General features: G+C 37.6%; 1 long non-coding RNA gene across 3 annotated transcripts in view; it reads left to right on the top strand.

The window, feature by feature from the left end:
- Positions 1-7,964: 7,964 nt before the first annotated feature.
- Positions 7,965-18,242, top strand: part of LOC144297094 (uncharacterized) — a 174,855-nt gene continuing 164,577 nt past the window's right edge. The window contains exon 1 of one of the 3 annotated variants that reach the window (XR_013364158.1): positions 7,965-8,071. This is a non-coding gene — a long non-coding RNA (uncharacterized LOC144297094). The other 2 variants (XR_013364157.1, XR_013364159.1) reach the window with 2 other exon arrangements.

Below are 18,242 nucleotides of genomic sequence, written 5' to 3'. Positions count from 1 at the left end.
AGGCACTGTGCTTTACCTGCATTAATTCATTGAATTCTCATATCAACCCTGTGAAGTATCATTTTTATTCCCATTTTACAGATGAGGAAATTAAGCAACTTACCCAGCATTACTCAGTGAGTGATGAGCTGGGATTTGGACTTTGGTATGTTGGCTCCAGAACACACTCTTAGCTACAACTCTAACTACTTCTCATGTAACAGGTTCCTTGTCACAATTCCAAAAATATAGAAAACTCCAAAGGAAGGCAGTAACATTAACTGACAATCCCACCATACAAAGTATCATTTTTATTTTGATATACACATTTCCAGACCTTTTCCAGAAAAAGTTTTCCAGAAAAATTTGCTGCTTGCTTCCTTCAGAAAATATTAGAACTATCTTCAGATGTATATATACAGATATATATTGATATATATATTGCAGAGTTTTTAGAGACTGCATTACATCTTAGTATTTTTAGTTATCCTCTTTACTGAAACAGTTTGTTTCCCATTATAAACAATGACACAATGTACAATGTGGTGGAGAAACCTTTGTTCACATACTTATTTTTCTTTAGGAAAAATTCCAGAAGTAGAATTACTGGGTCGATGAGAATGAATAGTTTTAAGGCTTCTTATACCTACTGCCAAATTTCCTTCCAGAAATGCTGTTTTATTGGTTTGTACTCCCACCATCAGCATATGAGATGTCAGCTTTCCTGTACCCTGAGCAGCCTGGGGTCTAGCATTCTCTTCTGTTCTTTTTTAGTACTTACCCACTTTGAATCTGGGCCTTTTTTTGTGTAAGTAGATTACCCTTCAGTTATATTTATCTTGCCCACTTTACCTCTCTATGCTTCAGGTTTCTCTCTGTGAAAATGACATAATAACAGGAACTACCTCAGGGTTGTGGTGGGAATAAAAGTTTTTCACATATATACTGCATAGAAAAGGGGAAAAGCTAAGACTGCTTAGTCTATAGAAGGAGAGCTAAGGGGGCACCAGAGTAGTGTCCAAATATCTGGAGCACTGTTCTGTAGATGGAACAATAAGCTTCTGTAGGACAGAAGTGTGTTCAGCGAGGGCTCCAGGAAATACTGTTTTGCCTGAACCTATTCTTGTAGGTTTGAAAATAAGCCAACTCTGATGTTTGTGAATTCCTTATCATTGGTGTGTTCAAACAGAGGCTTGACAAATGGTTAATGGAAATACAGCAGAGGGCATTCATGTGGGAGAAAAATGGACTATATGGTTGAAAGGATTTGTTTGGTCTCAAGATTTGTACTTTGGGCTCGGGACACAGGTATGCTGGTCCTCACTTGCTAGCCTAGAGTTATTGGAGAGAATAAGAAAGTCAAAACTGAGACTAGAACCTGGGCACTAGGACAAAACTAAAGGACGAAAACAGGTCCTAAAATCTTAATGTCTTGGTTTTAGTCTCAGGCTCGAGGCAACCCACATCACTCTAGAAGCAATATGGGCCTCAGCCTTTGTGACTAGGTCTCCAGATCCCAAATTTTATCAGAGTTTGAGTTTAAAGACTTTTCAAAACTTTATTAAGTTTCTTAAAATTTTAATTCCAGTGTTAACATACAGTGTTCTATTAGTTTCAGGTGTATAACACAGTGAGTCAACAATTCTATACATCACTTAGTGCTCATCATGGTAAATGTGCTCTTAATCTCCTTCACCTATTTCACCCATCCTCCCACCCCCGCTCCCCTCTGGTGATCATCGGTTTGTTCTCTAGAGTTAAGAGTCTCTTTCTTGATTTACCTCTCTCTCTCCCTTTCCTCTCTGTTCATTTGTTTTGTTTCTTAAATTCCCCATAGGAGTTAAATTGTACAGTGTTTGTCTTTCTCTGACTGACTTATTTCACTTAGCATTATATTCTCTAGCTCCATCCATGATGTTGCAAATGTCAAGATTTCATTCCTTTTTATGGCTGAATAATATTCCTATATATATGCAAATATATATCACATCTTTTTTATCCATTCATTTATCCATGGACACTTGAGTAATGGTTTGTGACAGATTTTGTGCCCTTTTGCCCCACTGGTAACTCCTCTGGACCCCATCCAGTTTGGTAATGGATTTTTGATGTATGCCTTGAAGCATAATAGGATTCCCAGAGATGATGGGACCAAGAGCAGAGAAGATGTAGCCAACTGCTTCCATTGTTCTAGGTTTCATAGTTCTGCTAATGTCTAAGAGCATGTTAGGATTTTTCTTCAGCTACATTGCACTGTTGATTTAAAATGAGCTTTTAGGGCAGCCTGGTGGCTCAGCGGTTTAGCACCACCTTCGGCCCAGGGCATGATCCTGGAGACCCAGGGTCAAGTCCCACGTCGGGCTCCCTGCTTGGAGCCTGCTTCTCCCGCTGCCTGTGTCTCTACCTCTCTCTCTGTTTCTCATGAATAAATAAATAAAATCTTAAAAGAACAAACAATATTTGTAAAAAAAAAAAGAGCTTTTAACTAAAATCTGAAGGTTTTTTTGTTTTCCCATATACACAGCTATTAACTTTCTCCTCCCTCAATCTAGATCCATTTTACACTTGTACCTTTTCCCTGTACCATTTGTTAGGAATTTGTATTTATTAGTCAACTTCATCATGTTAGAATCAGCTTATGGTTGCATCAATTGAAATTGTTTGGATTTTGATTCTGTAAGGTGACATGTTGGTTATCTCTTCCTATTCAGTAGCATCCATAGTTTTGACCAGTGCCACCCATATTTCAAACAAATCAATAATGATGATGTTTAGGACAGCACTGAGGACACAGCCTTGTATCATTCCACTGGAGACATCTCTTCTAATCAGTGCTTTGTTCATGGGTATGACTGATCTGATAATAATCAGGATACTTTCTAAATGTGAATTTTATTTAATATATATTTCTTGTCTCTATAAAGCAGTTCCCAAATTTTGCTTCAAGAAGATGCTAACAGAGGTACCTAAACAAGATTGAATGCCATATTTTAAAAAGTTTGGGAGACACTGCACACTACATTCTCTTCTTGGAGAGCCACAGTGCACATTATCATATACATTACTCTTCAAAATTTATATTTTGCTTAACTCATGTTTTCCAAATGCACTTGTATATGAACCCTGCTCCCTGCATACCTATGAATATCCTGTGTAAGTCTGTTCTTTGCAGACACCAATTTGAAAAGCATTCCCTACAAAGGTAAAATGAGAGAGCCTGTCAGATGCCCTGCTGAAGTCCAGACACATATGTCCACAGTATTTCCCTTGTCTCTCGGTCTAGTAATTTTATCAAAAGAGAAAATGGGCTGGGTCTGGCTTGCATTGTTCATCATAAATCTGTGTTGGCTCCATACTGAGCCTGTTTGATTTTCTCAATTTCTGCCTTGCCTAGAATCAACACAGAATTTAAGAGTTCAATTAATGAAACTCACTTCCCCCCACTCCTCCTCTTTAAGTATACTAAGTCAATATTAGCTCATCTCTATCTGCTGGTGCCTTTTCCTTTCTCCAAGTTTCCTCAGTGCAAATTCCAATGAGGTTCAGCCACTTTATTTGGTGTGATTTCTTTTCAGAATCCTGAGATGGAGTTCACCTGCTCAGAAGCACTTAGCTCATCTCATAAAACCGCCTGGCATTTTGAACATGGTTTTGCCCAGTCTTGGTCTTTTAATTCCACTGTCTGAGGTTCCTTCTTGGCTATCTGGGCTTACTATGGCCTTGGAGAGAAGACACACATAGGACAGGAACTGATTTCCTGGACTTTCTGTCATTTCCTCACTTTCAGTGGCCTTACACACCTTCTCTCTTTTAGTTTCTTCATCTGCTTTGAAGGGGAAAAAAAAACCCCTCTTTTTGTTGATTGTTAGCATTTTTGAAAGGCTTTTCCCATTCTTAGCTTTTAGCCTGCCTCACACTGTTCTTTGAGGTCTGTGACACTTGTCTGTGGCTCACCTACTTTTGATTGCCATGTCTTCTCTGTTCTCCTTCCCAGAGGGATTATGCGATGCTCTCTTGTCAGAATTTTATGTTTGTGAATCTTCCTTCCCTCTGGAGCCATTTCTCTTCTCAGTTTCTGTCTAAGAAACCCTACCCAATACTCGTCCTGCATGTGTTTTCTTAGAGCTCTGGTCTTCCCGTCACTGGCTGTAACATACCCTTTGATGAAATGATTGCATTCTTCCAGGGTTCCTCCATTCTCCATCCGGCGTCACTAAGACACAGTTAAGTCTGTGTGTCTCCTTCACTATGTCTTCCTTCTGAGAGCAGAAATGATTGGCTCAGCAAGTCAAGAAGCCATTTTACAACCAGAAAAAGGCTGCCAGTGTTTATTTTGGTAGAGGATATTCCTTAGTAATTGTCCAGCAAGAATTTGTTCTTGGCAGATAGACATATTTTGTCTTACCCTAAAGTGTTAACAAGGTATGAGTCCTGTAAGGGAAATGCAATTAAGAGAGCCACATAAATAAATAAAATTAATTAAAACAGGTTTGTTGTGATAATTAGTTTGTTTTACAATAGGGTCTTTGGTTGTTAACAGGCTTTAGAATGCTTCAGGGCAATATCTTTTATTTCTAAGTATAGCTCTTGAGGTATTCTGTGAATGGATTACAGTGAATGAGTTTTACTAATTGATTTTTTGTTATAAATTATGCAGTTCTGGAAAACACACAAATGCATTCAATTTATACAACACATTCATTCTTTTGGCTCTTTTTTCTTTTTCTTTTCTTTTATTTTTTTTCTTCTTTTTTCTTTTTAAAGATTTTATTTATTTATTCATGAGAGACACAAAGAGAGGCAGAGACACAGGCAGAGGGAGAAGCAGGCTCCCTGCAGGGAGCCTGATGCGGGACTCGATCCCAGGACTCTGGGATCATGATCTGAGCAGAAGGCAGACGCTCAACCGCTGAGCCACCCAGGTGTCCCTAATTCTTTCTGATCATCCATTGAGCAGTGGTGGTTGACTTAGCCACCAAGAGGCACAGAAGGTGTCTGATGCCACTAAAAACAGAAAAAGGGGCTCAGCCACGATATCACAGGCTGAACCTCCCCTCAGCAATGAGTGATGTAGGCACTTGGGAGGACTGCTGAGAAAGTGTTATGGTTTAATAAAATTTTCACTACTGGGTAAGTAAGATAGGCTAATGTCTTCCAGAATTTGTACCATCCTCCCGCAATAATAGGCTTTAGTTTTTCACTCACAGATTTATTTTGAAACCTTGTCTTTGATGTTGTTGTTGAAATTACTTGTTTTCCCATTACTTTTAGTGATATGTACATATAGTGAGAACCACTCCAAAGTTCTGACCAGCATGAGGTAACTGACAATGGCTCACTTAGTTGATACATTTCTCACCAGAAATAAATTTGATGTTTTATTAAGCTTTTCAGCCTTTTCTTAAGTAAACTCATCATAAAACTATCAAGATTTATACATTTTTAGAACTAAGCCATGGGCTCTCAAGGACCCTAATCTAGAAGGAATATAATTTTTGTTGGTCATTGGGCACTTAGATTCTTGTCATGAAGCAGAGTATGTCCATAACCAGAGATTTTTAATGGTTTTAGCCAAGACAAGACAATGTAAGAAGAATTTGGAAAACTGAAAGTAGATAATAAAGGAACCTTAACTTAGCAAATAGTTTCAACCTCTTTCCAAGGAGTTTTGACTATTTAGTATTTTCCTCATGTATGTTTTGCAGATACTCATCTCCATGATGGAAGTACTAAAAAGGGAACACACAAAGCATATATGGCAAGAGGAAGAGCAAAAGGAAGGCAGAGGAAGCAAGGGGCTAAGGAAGCCAGTGTCACCAGAGGCATGCAGAGTGAGGGACTGTTCATCTGTCTTTGAAGACAGGCTCAAGATGACTGTGAGTCTTTCAGCAGTGATCAAGCCAAGTTAATAACTGTATATTTTTAAGTATATATGGCAGGAAAACCTATTTTTCTGAAAAACAAAACTATTTTATTCCACGCTTTCATTATTAAGCCAGATTTTTAGTATATTTTATTGGTGTGTAATTACCCAAGTTGTTAATAATTTAATTTCCGGAAGTAATTGAGCTAAGAATAATGCAGTAATATCTACCATTTATAAAGTATCCATTATGTGCAAGGCATGTCACAGACATTTTTCTGGTCACAGTGCAAGGCAGTTTTGTGTGCACCTAAACATCAGAAAACTAATTTCAGAAGTTTCAGCAATTTGCCTAAATGTCAGATAGCTTGAAATTGAGAGTTTAAAATCAACTTCAGTTCTATTTGCTTCAAAGCCCATCTTCTCTGCCCTTTAGTATTTTCTTTCTGACATGGACAGCTGTGTAGCTCTGGCTCTTGTTAAGGCTTTCAATTACACACGGGTGTGGCTTTTTTTTTGGATATAGTCCTTTCACATCCCCGGGAATGGTTTGCATTCTTAGGGTTTTGAAGACCCCAGGTCTAGGTATCTCTAGCACTATGAATTTTGATCATAGAATTAAAATGCTTTTGGGTATGCAGCAGAGAGGAACCTCACAGGACTTAACTTTGACTTGAAAAAGACAAACTAGTAGTAAAAAGAGCTTTGAAAAAGATTCTTACAGGAGAGCATCACAGTATCAGGGGATTCCTGATACAACTCTGGAGGTTGTTTGGAAGGGGTAAGCTAGTCTTTTTCTCAATCATGCCTGATATTTTTACTGGACAGATTGTGAGCCTTTGAAGGATGGAGACATGTCTTCATCTCCGAATACTCAGGGCCTGGCATAGTGACTCAAACAAGTTTGAATGAATGCATTAAACATGTAATAGATGCTTCTCAAGTGATCAGTTCAAAGGTCAGTTGTCTTTTTTGTTTTTGTTTTTGTTTTTAGGTCAGTTGTCTTTAAAATTAGGGGCCACAAAACTTTAAGATTACTCTTTGCATGAAGTGAAACAGGCTTTGGTTGCTAGAACCTGTGGCCATGCAAGTTATGGGCTAGTCCCTCAGTTTATTTAAAGTGATAGAAAATTTCAGATTTGGGATGTGTAATTTATGGGTATAATACCTAACCCAATTCTTCAATCACAAACACCTCGATAACACGTCCCTCCCTCCTCCACATACACAGATACACCTGAGCTTCTGTTGAACCTTCATGAGTTGGTCGGTTCCTTTTTTCTCTACCACACTCCTCTGCTCAGCAAAGTGGCATAAAACTCTAAGGAAGATCTCTTGGCCACATATTTGATCATGATCAGAGAGGCGGAATAAAACACATTTCCTAAACAGGAGTGCTGTGCATTTCAGATAACTTTTCTAACATTTTGTCTTGTTTGATTTTTATTTTAATTAATTAATTAGTTAGTTGATAATTAAGTCAGCCAGAAGTTAGGCAGAACTAAGACCATGTAAATGAATTGGCCAAAGGCCAAGGTGAGGGGAAGAGCTGTGGCTGCTTAATGAATACACTGGAGAAGCTGGCTATTTGCTTAGCCCAGTTCTTTTTTTTTTTTTTACATGTATTATGCACCATATTCTTACAATAATACCTAAAGTTTTACAAATTTTTTCAGTATTTCTAGGCTACACAGTTTGTCAGTTTTTTTCAAAGTGCCACAAATCTCCAAAAATTTTCTCATATATGTGTGTGTCTGTGTGTATGTATATGTGTATATATATATATATATATATATATATATATATATATATATTTAAAAATTCACTTAACCAACTTATAGTACTATAAGCCCAGTTCTTCAACAGCTCAGAGCTGAGATATGCCTGCTCACCGGCTGAGACCAGTGCTCACAATAGCATGTCTGTGGGAAGTCTGCAGTGGCCAAGTACCAAATTGAAGACTGAAGAGCAAATTAATTGGAGAATAAGACAAAAGAACTCTTAATAGTTTTTTCTTTTTAAAAAGATTTTTATTTATTTATTTAAGAGAGAGAGAGAGATAAAGAGTGCTTGCATGTCCCGGTCAGGTGGGGGTCGCAGGGTGGGTGGCAGTTGGCAGCTAGGGTCAGAAGGGGAGAGAAAGGGACAGGTGGACATGGTGCTGAGTGCAGAGCCCCCTGAAAGGTTGGATCCCATGATCCTGAGATCTTGACCTGAGCCTAAATCAAGGTTTGGATACTAAACTGACTCATCCCAGTTCTTTCTCTTTTTTCTTCTCCTCTTCTCTCTCCTCTCCTCTCCTCTCCTCTCCTCTCCTCTCCTCTCTCTCTCTCTCTCTCTCTCTCTCTCTCTCTCTCTCTCCTCTCTCTCCTCTTTCTCTCCTTTCCCCCAATGTGGGACTCGATCCCGGGTCTCCAGGATCAGGCCCTGAGCTGAAAGCAGGCGCTCAACTGCTGAGCCACCCGGGGATCCCCCATCATGACTCTTTTTGCATCTCCTGTCGCTTTCTGGTGAGGTACCCTTCACAGTCTAGCTTTTTTCTGCCTGTCTCCCTCACCTGTCTTCTGTGCCTCAAAGAATCCTGCACCTTTTCCCTTAAAGAAGGGTGAGGTGGGGCAGCCCCAGTGGCTCAGCGGTTTAGCACCGCCTTCAGCCCCGGGTGTGGTCCTGGAGACCAGGGATTGAGTCCCGAGTTGGGCTCCCTGCATGGAGCCTGCTTCTCCCTCTGCCTGTGTCTCTGCCTCTCTCTTTCTCTTGTGTCTCTCATGAATAAATAAATAAAATCTTAAAAAAAAAAAAAAAGAAGGATGAGGTGGGGAGTAGCATTCAGATCTATCATCACATTTATTTCTTGCACTTGTATTCCATATTGACCAAAGATGAATTAATAACTTTCTTTTGTTTTGAAACTATATCAAATATGGTATTAATGCAATGTCTTAAAATACAATTCTCCTGATTTCAGATATAAATTAATTTATGTATGTCATTCAGAAAATATTCAGTGGATTCATTATTAGTTAATATAATTTGTCATAACTAGGTAAATTTCAAAAAGCTAGATAGGCAAATATCCAAAAGGGAAGAGGCAGAGGTGTGTTTTTTCCAAAGTAACTGCTCATAGCTTCTTTCTGTAAGCCTCTTGAAACCCAAACAATACAACCTTATCCAATCAATGAGTATTAAATGCCATATAATACATGATAGATAATTGAGAATTTGAAGTTAAAAGAAAATATTAGGTAGACATAAGGCTTACTCTCAGGTAGCCAGGAGAACCTATTAAAGTAATGCCAAGAAGAATACCATCTAGGATATATGTTTAGGAACCATAAATATTGTCATTAAATGTTTTAAATATTCTTTGATATGTAATAGATAATTATCCATCATGATATAAGGTTTTAGATTTATTCTTCTTTGAACTGTTCTGTCCTCTTGGGGCTTCTTTAGCTGACATGTATTCAGAATACAGTCCAGAATCTGATTATGTGCATTTGCCACCTTCCCTGGAAAAACCTCAGTGGATGCCAAATGGAAGGGGAAAGAATGAAGGAATCATGAGCTAAATCAGGAGATACAAAGGGCTGGGTCTCTCCTTTGTGAAAAATTGGAAATATCTATTGTGTCTTAATCTCTGTGCTTATAGTTTTAGAGAGCCATAGCAGAGAGGAAAAAGAAATTCACCTTTCTTGGGGAAACTTGATTCAAAAAGATTTTGTATGTCCCATATTCAAGTGACATTTCAAATCCTACTAAAGACAAGTAGGTTAATTGTTGTAGTAAATAGTTGTTTATATATTTTTGCCTGCTTAACATCTTTTTTTCAACATCTGGGAATTTCCCCTTTATGAAGCAGATACTTCTTCTCACTATAAAGTTGGGCATGTCATATAGTCACCTTCCTGATGTTTCTTGCAGGTTGGGGATGGGCACATGACCTCAAAGTTTCACCAATATATATCTCTTCCCAGATTTGTGTGGGAGGCTGGTGAAGAGAATAATTTCAGAATCCATCTGGTGAAAAGATGACAGGGATGACAATTGCATCCAGTTCCTGAAGGCAGTCGGGGGCAATAATTAATGTGGTATCCTGGTCTAGAGCCTTATGTTGGTGTTACCTGACAGAGGTGCTATCTACAGGGTCCAAGCCATTGGGGGTGGCAGGGATGACTTCATGATTTTGGGAACTGTTTCTGACTACTAGGCCCTCAGGCTTGAATCTCCAGTTTTCTTACTCTGTGAATGCCCAACATTCTTCTGAAAATCTCTTTTCTGCTTAAGTGAGTCAGGGTTAGTTTTTGATGCATGGAAATAGGAGGCTTGACCAATACTAGGCAACTCTCCTTGGAATAATGATCAGAACTCACATCTCTGGTTTTACTAGGTAATCCTCAGAAAATAGTTTCTCAAATTTAAAATCTTGGAGAAAATTTTTAGTAGTAAATTTATACTTTGTTGACCAACATAATCTTTCCAAAATACAAATGTTTCCATTTATACTATAAGACTGGCATAAAAATGATTTCCTATTCTAATTAACACACAGGAAATAGAGCAAGAGCTAGACTAGGCAACCTGCACAGTTGCCTGCTGGCTCCTTTAGAGACTCAGAGAGAAGATGTTTTAGACTGAGAGTTAGGCTTTCAGGCTGGAAATTTCAGTCCTAGAGTTTTAATGGGCTCATCATTCTTAATTTACTTAGTTGCAGAGAGCCTGAGAGAACACTGCCTTCTGGAGTCCATGCATAAGTGACACTATAGGATTTGGTGGTCCTGAACATGCTCCTGGTGAGCACTGTATGTAACACAGGAGAGATGTGTCATAAAAGCATCTGTATGAGGGGTCAAAACATCAGATGGGTAGCTCTTTGAGTGCCTGGCTTCATAAGGATAAAATCTGGAATGTTTTGAGAAGTAAGTAGATGGATCATCCTTTGGGGATGCCAATGAAAATATCATCATTAAAAAATAAGTTATGATAAAGAGTTTGAGGTAACTTTCTGAGAAATACCTTGGAATCAGTTGTTCTTTTCTGATGATCATTAAGTAACTAGAGGGAGGCAGGTTTGACATATTCTGGGTAAAGAAAGAAACCTGACCAAGTCCCATGCCTGACAAGATGGCCATATCATCTCAGGAAGAAGAGGTCATGGAGGATATGGAATCAGGGCCAATGAAGGGGCAGTGCCATCCAGACCACAGCTTTATTCCCTGGAGGGTGAGTTGTTAGGGCATTAGCTTCCTTGGTTGTCTTCATAGAGAATGGTGGTTGGCTCTTATTACCTGTGCTAATGATAAAGGAGATGAAGAGAGTGGTAAATCCAAAATAACAGATGTCCCCAAACAGTTTAGGCTTAGTTTTGAATATCTTTCTAAGAAATAAAACAATAGAAATCTCAAAGGCCTTACCTCCTTTCTTTATATTTGGACAAAAAGCATCTTATTTAGGAACTGAATATAGTAATAATTTCTCCCACTTGTTGAGTTTCTACGGTACTCCAGGAAGTGGGCTGGGTGCTTTTTGTATGTTATCTCATTTAGTTCTCATGAAAAATCCATGAGGAAGGTATCATTATTATTCTCACATATAATTTTGTAGATTTAGTGTGAAGACCTTGACCAAGAACCTATCATGCAGTGTTCCTAGTCATACCAATGAATCAAATAGGAAAAACAAAGATGTCACAAAAATTAAAATAAAACTTACTTCCAATTACTTACTAATCAATAAACAAGTTTATCTGTCACCATTAACACTGCTAATAATCAGCTCGTAGATAGTTTTAGATTCTTCTTACTGAATATTTTCATAGGAAATTTCATGATAACCAAAGAGGAGAAAAAAAATCAAAGCAAACATTTCAAGGAGTATTACCTTTGTTGCATTCAGCTGTGCAGAAACAAAATCATAACCCGATATACTTGCGCATTCATTTTTTGTTTCTTAACCACATCAGGCCTCAGCTGGGAGTGTTTGCTGCCTTATCTTTTATGTTCTGTAGTGTGTCTGGGTATCACCTTGATGTGTTAATCCCAAGTTTTAAGCCAGTGGTGATCAAACTTTTACATGCATAAAAATCAGTCAGAGTGCTTGTTAGAAAGGTACATGTGTTGGCTTCACCCCAGAGTTTGTGATTCATCAGCTCTGGGGTGGGGTGCAGCAATTTCCATTTTTAACAGGCAGCACAGCTGTTTCTGATGCAAGTAGTTCTGGACACTTTTTGAGAAACTCTACCCATGTGAGAAATGACAGTGGTGATGACCAGGGCAGCATCCATGGGCCAGGTAATGGTGGGATATTCATAAGGCACCTTGTTTACTTGAAACCTTTTCCCTGCCTACTTGTTCCTCCCACATTTCTTGTTCTCCTTGTCTTCAATCCAAGTCCCAATGGATTCCTCTCCTGCCACCATCAGATCTGTTTAGAATAAATACCAAGAAGCAATGTCTTGCTGATTGATTGTCTAGGCTTAGCCTATCAGTGAGGTGGGAACCTGTGTTCTGGTATTTCACTTACAACTTGGTCCCAAAAACTGGAAATCTTACTCTAAATGAAGAAATTCATTTAGAGGTAATAAACTACCGTCAAGTCTTTCAACAAGTGTGGGTTCTATTCTGTGGGCAAAGCCTTGCTGTGAAGAGCATGAAACCCTGAATTGGGGCTTGGTCACTTATAAATTGCACAGTTCTGAGCCTGTAGTCATTTATACTCTTAGAAAAATAGCTGTGTCATATGCAAAAAAGAAAATGATAATCCCAACATTGACTAGTTGCTCAGATGACTCAATGTTGTCATTCATTAATTTAACAAATATTTGTTGTGCATTATGAGCCAGGTGCTAGTGGAGTCAAGTAATAGTCATTAATTTTGAACTCACCCAATCCTTGTTTCCTGTTCACATTTTTCTCTTTTGTGTATGTTCAGCATCCTTATCTTTTAATTATCTAATTTCCTGCCAAACATAGACCATATGAAATTAACATTTGTAAAACTTTTGAGTAATATGTATATTCCTTATTTACAGCTAAAAGAAACACATGCATTATTTTATTTAATTATCTAATATTTATCAATTACCTAGTAATCATTAATTACCTAATATTTACCAATTACCTTTATTAGTTACCTAATATTTTAAAATTATCTATTATTTATTAAGTACCTATGATGATAGGTGACAGCCAACCAGGGAAGATGAATATTCAACAACTAATTTCACAATTATTGGAACACAGTAAATTCTGCAAAAATTTAAAAGTGATCTATAAACTAGAACAGGAATATTTGGCCTAGTTGGTGGGATGGTGTGGGCAAAAAATACTTCCTTGAGGAAACAAAATGTAAGCAAAGTTTTAAAAGGAGAATGTGAATTAACCAGGCTCAAGTAAAGGAGAGTGGGCTGGCCAGGGGAAGGTTTCAGGGAGAAGGTTCGTGTATTTCTTCCCAAGCAAGAAGGAGCATGACACTTCTAAGGAACTTGAGAAAACATGTCCTTAGAAAGGTTAGTCTCCTTGCTGGTGGGGAATGGACTGGAAGAGGCAAGTCAAGGAAAACTGGGAGCTTGGACCAGAGAGGTCGTAGAAAATGTGGACTAACGTGGCCGGGTAGAGAGATTATGTAGGAGCTGAAACAGAAAAGTCTTATCACTTGATGGGAGATGGCATGCAGAGGGCAGAGAGGTGTGGAGCAGCCCATGTTCTTGGCTCCCCAAGTACAGTTGGAGACAGAGACCATTCATCACAATGTAGCTGATATTTCTAATGTTGTCCTGTTGCTATGAGGCAGTAGGAGTAATAACTCCTGTCACTATGTTGTGCTTAGCATAGTGTCACTAGAAGAGCAGTGGTTGGAAGTCAAAGAAATCCATGTTGTGATGCCAATTCTGTCACTAGTTTGGGGAAATCTCTTAACCACTTGCTGTAGATTGGGTTTTATCATTTGTAAAATTTTGGATTCTAAACTGTCTAAAATTTCAGTTCTGACTTTTTATAGTGCTTTATGTTGAGCTAATGATGTTAAGTCAATTAAAATGTAGTTCAACAGTGTTTTTCTTTTTTTTTTCTTTTTTTTAGCATTTTACGAAGTCCTTGTAACCTCATTCAACTAGAAGTCTAAGCATTATCCTTGAATCCTTTCCCACAAATGCCACATCTAACCTAGCATCAAGTCTTGTCAGTTCTACCCATAAAACAGATCTTGAACCTGCCTATGTCTTCATTACTGCTATTACCTCCCTAGTCCAAGTCACTATTCATTCCTTCCTGGATACTGTGATGGTATCCTAACTAGTTTCCTTCTTTCTACTCCTGCCTTCCCACAACCCACTCTCCATGCAGTATCCATTTCATTTAAAAAATGTAAATCAGATCATGTGACTAATGACCAAAACTTTTTGCTGATTTCCTATCATACTTAGAATAAAATATGAGCTCCTTCCTTTTTCTCATGAAGTCCTTCTTCATTTGTACCCTCACTGCCTCCTCTTCCTCTTTGTTTGGCACTCCTCAGTCTCAGGCTCTTAGCTGCAGTATGGTTTTTTTTTTTTTTTTTTTTTAACAGGCCAACCTCCTTTGTGCCTTAGCAAACCATTCCTTTTGACTAGAAGATACTTTCTTGGCTCTTTGCATGCCTGGTTTCTCTTCCTCATTCAGTTCCCATCCTAGATGTTTCCTCTTTAGACAGATCTCTCTTTAACTACCCAATCTGGTAGCCTCCTGGTCACTCTCAAGCACTTTGCGTTATTTCAGTTCTCTGAAGAGAATTTATCATCATCTGAGATGTGAATTGCATGTTGATTAGTTGTCTTCTCCCAGAATATAAGCTCTATGAGAGAAGGAATTTTATCTTTCTCATTGTTATCATGTTTCCAGTGCAAAATAGTCTTTCATGTATTAGTTACATGGGAAATATTTGATAAATAAATGAGTGAACGGGGACATATCAAGGAGCAAGACAGTTCTTATGGATTTTATAATCTTACAAAGTGCATAATTTGTTATACTTGCAGGGTTTATGGGCAGTCAAGTAGTTAACATTTCTTAAATTCAATCTCAAAGTTCTTTACCACGGTCTTTGCAGCCTCTGTTTAGTTGCTGCCACATCAAGCACACGTCCCATTTTTTTTTTCTGAGAAGGTTAGATCATCCTATAAAAAAGAAATAGCTCTTAAACTAAAACATTGATGAAAATATGACTAGACTCTATTTTATCCAGACGAATAATTTGTGTTCCCAAACTGTTAGTATTGCTGTTATTATATTTTTTTAGTGCATGACAATTTTGGTAGGATGTCAAATATATTTTCCAGTGTTAATGAAATATTAAAGCAAAAGGAGCTAAAAGATCCTGTAAGGGATTCTGACCTGTTTTGCCTCTAAGCTATTCTATGACCTCTGAACAACTTTGTCCCTTATTTTCCTGACCTGTAAAGACTAAATAATGTAATAGAAATCTTTCATTTTCAGGTTACATAGAAGGAAAAAGTCAGATTCTTCCAGTCTCACAGCCACTCCCTAGAGATCATTGAGTATCCTTGAAAAAAAAAAAAAAAGAATCTATTGGCTCAGCTAGTGAGAGTCATTTACTGCCCCCCTCCCCCACTGTTTTGAGGGTTGACTGCCAGCCTGGGATCATGCAAGGGCATTGTAAGGTCTTACTTTTCTTAATGTTATTTTTTCATCTGTCTTCCAGAGTGTCTGAAATGTCTACCACAAGAATAGCTCCTTCTGGTTAAGAGGTTATCTCCAGGGAGACATGTTTAAAATGAGCTCCTTGTGTAGATAACACATGAGCACCATTTAGCACATCTGTACTGATTGGATTATTAGAATAGAAGTTGCCTTCCAGAAGAAAACTTGAGCTAAGGGAATGGAATATGTCATTTTCTGTTCCTTCTTTCTTTGCATCCATCCCTCTTTAGAAGTAATACTTCTAAGGTCAAAACTACTGTGAGGCCATAGGTAGAATTAAAAAAAAAAAAAAAGGAACAGCCTCTCTCAAGGAACTTTCAGTGTAGTGGAGCTGATAATAATATAAAATTTAACTAGAGTATACAGGCAAAATGAAATAAACATTATTAAATTATAAGGACAGGAGTAGTTCATGTTAGCATGGAATATTGGGACCAGCTTTGTGGAGGAGATAGAATTTCATCTGAGCTTGAATTGGGCTTTGAAGAGCAAGGAGGATTTCAATAAACAGAGGTGGAATGATAAGGGGTAAAAATAGGAAAGGAGAGCACTTTCTCTCTGAGAGAACAGCATAAACAAAGGCAAAGTAAATTTTGAGGAAAATTAGAATTTGCAAATATCTGGGAAGTGAATTGTTTTCATTTGCTTTATTGAGGCATAATTCACCTACAATAAACTATACACATTAAAGTGTGTAATTTGATAAACATGTATACACCTGTGAAATAATCACCATAGCCCATATGGTGAACATTATCCACCCCCCACAAAGTTTCCTCATGCCCCTTGACAATTCCTCCCTCTGGCCCCTTTAGACAGCCAAATGACCTGCTTTTTGTCATTATATAAATGGAATTGTACAGTTAATTCTTTTTTTTTCTTGTTAGGGTTTCTTTCACTTAGCATAAATATTTTGAGGTTCGTTTATGCTATTGTCTATCAATAGTTCATTCCTTTGTATTGCTGAATTGTATTTTATTGTATAAGTATACCACAATTTGTTTATCTATTCACTTGTTAATGGAATTTGGGATCATTTCCAGTTTGTGGTTATTACAAATAAAGCTGTGTGAACATTCTTGCCAAGATCTTTACATGAACGTATGCTATCATTCCTCTCGGGAAAATATCTAGAGGTGGAATAGCTGGATTGTATGGTAGGTGTATGCTGAACCCTTTAAGAAACTGCCAAACTCTTCCAAAGTGGATTGCCATTTTACATTCACCGTAGCAATGTGAGTTTCAGTTTTTCCATACCTTTGTCAACACTTGGTACAGTCAGACTTTGAATTTTAGCCTTTGTAATCAAAGTGTGGTGGTACCTAATTGTGGATTTAGTTTTCATTTTTTCTAAAGACTAATGATATTGAGCATTTTTTTCATGTACTTATTTGCCATTAGGATATTTGCTTTGGTGAAGTGTGTTTAAATCTTTTGTTTATTGATTAATTTTTTAAAATTGAGTTTTGAGAGTGCTTTGGATATAAGTCCTTTGCTGGCTATGAGACTTAAAAATATTTTCTTTCTGTTCATAGCTTGTCTTTTCATCCTCTTAACAGTGCTTTTGAGGAGCAGACATTCTTGATTTTGGTAAATTCCAATTCATTAACTTTTCTTTTTTTTTTTTTTTTAATTTTTATTTATTTATGATAGGCACACAGTGAGAGAGAGAGAGAGGCAGAGACACAGGCAGAGGGAGAAGCAGGCTCCATGCACCGGGAGCCTGACGTGGGATTCGATCCTGGGTCTCCAGGATCACGCCCTGGGCCAAAGGCAGGCGCTAAACCGCTGCGCCACCCAGGGATCCCCATTAACTTTTCTTTTTATGGATAGTCATGTTCACATTTTTTTCATAATTTCTAAGAAATCTTTGCCTATCTCAAGGTCACAAAGAGTTACAATTTGTTTTAGAATTTTATAATTTTTGATTTTAAATTCAGATCTATGATCTATTTTGAGTTTATTTTTATATATGGTATGAGATATGGCCTGAAGTTAATTTCTTTTAATGATTCATTTGTTGAAAATGTTATACCATTTATTGAAAAGATTATCCTTTCTACATTGACTTGCCTTTGCATCTTTCTAAAAAATTTGTTCTCCATATATGGCTAGGAATATTTATATTATCTTGTTCTGTTCCACTGTTCTATTTGAGCATCTTTAGTAAATAAAGATAATTCTGAATTTTTATACTAAATCTTGAAATCAGATAGAGTTAATTTGTCAATTTGTTCTTCCTTTTCAAGTTATTTTGGTCATTCTAGGCTGTTTGCATTTCCAGAATCAGTTTTCTAATTTTTACAGAAAATCCTGCTGAGATTTTGACTGGGATTGAATTGAATCTGCAGATTAGTTTGGGTGGAGTTGGAGTTAGCCTAACAATGTTGAGATTTCTGATCAATTAAAAGGTATATGTTCCTATTTATTTAGGTCTTTTAAATTTTTCCTCTGCAGTTTTTTTGTTTGTTTTCATTGTACAGATTTTCCACATATGTTTTTTGAGATTTATCCATATTTCATGTTTTTTGATGCTATTTTAAATGGAATTTTTAAAAGATTTAAAAATTTATGTATTTGAGGGGCGACCACAAGCAGAGGGAGAGGCAGACAGAGAGGGAGAAGTAGACTCCCCACTAAGCACAGGGGTTCAACCCCCGGATCCCAAGATTATGACCTGAGCCAAAGGTCATAATCTTAACCCAATG

This window comes from Canis aureus, chromosome 25, assembly GCF_053574225.1.
Source record: "Canis aureus isolate CA01 chromosome 25, VMU_Caureus_v.1.0, whole genome shotgun sequence".
Lineage (NCBI taxonomy): Eukaryota > Metazoa > Chordata > Mammalia > Carnivora > Canidae > Canis > Canis aureus.
The sequence above is the reverse complement of the archived record's forward strand: the minus strand, read 5'-3'. Positions and strand labels throughout refer to the sequence as shown.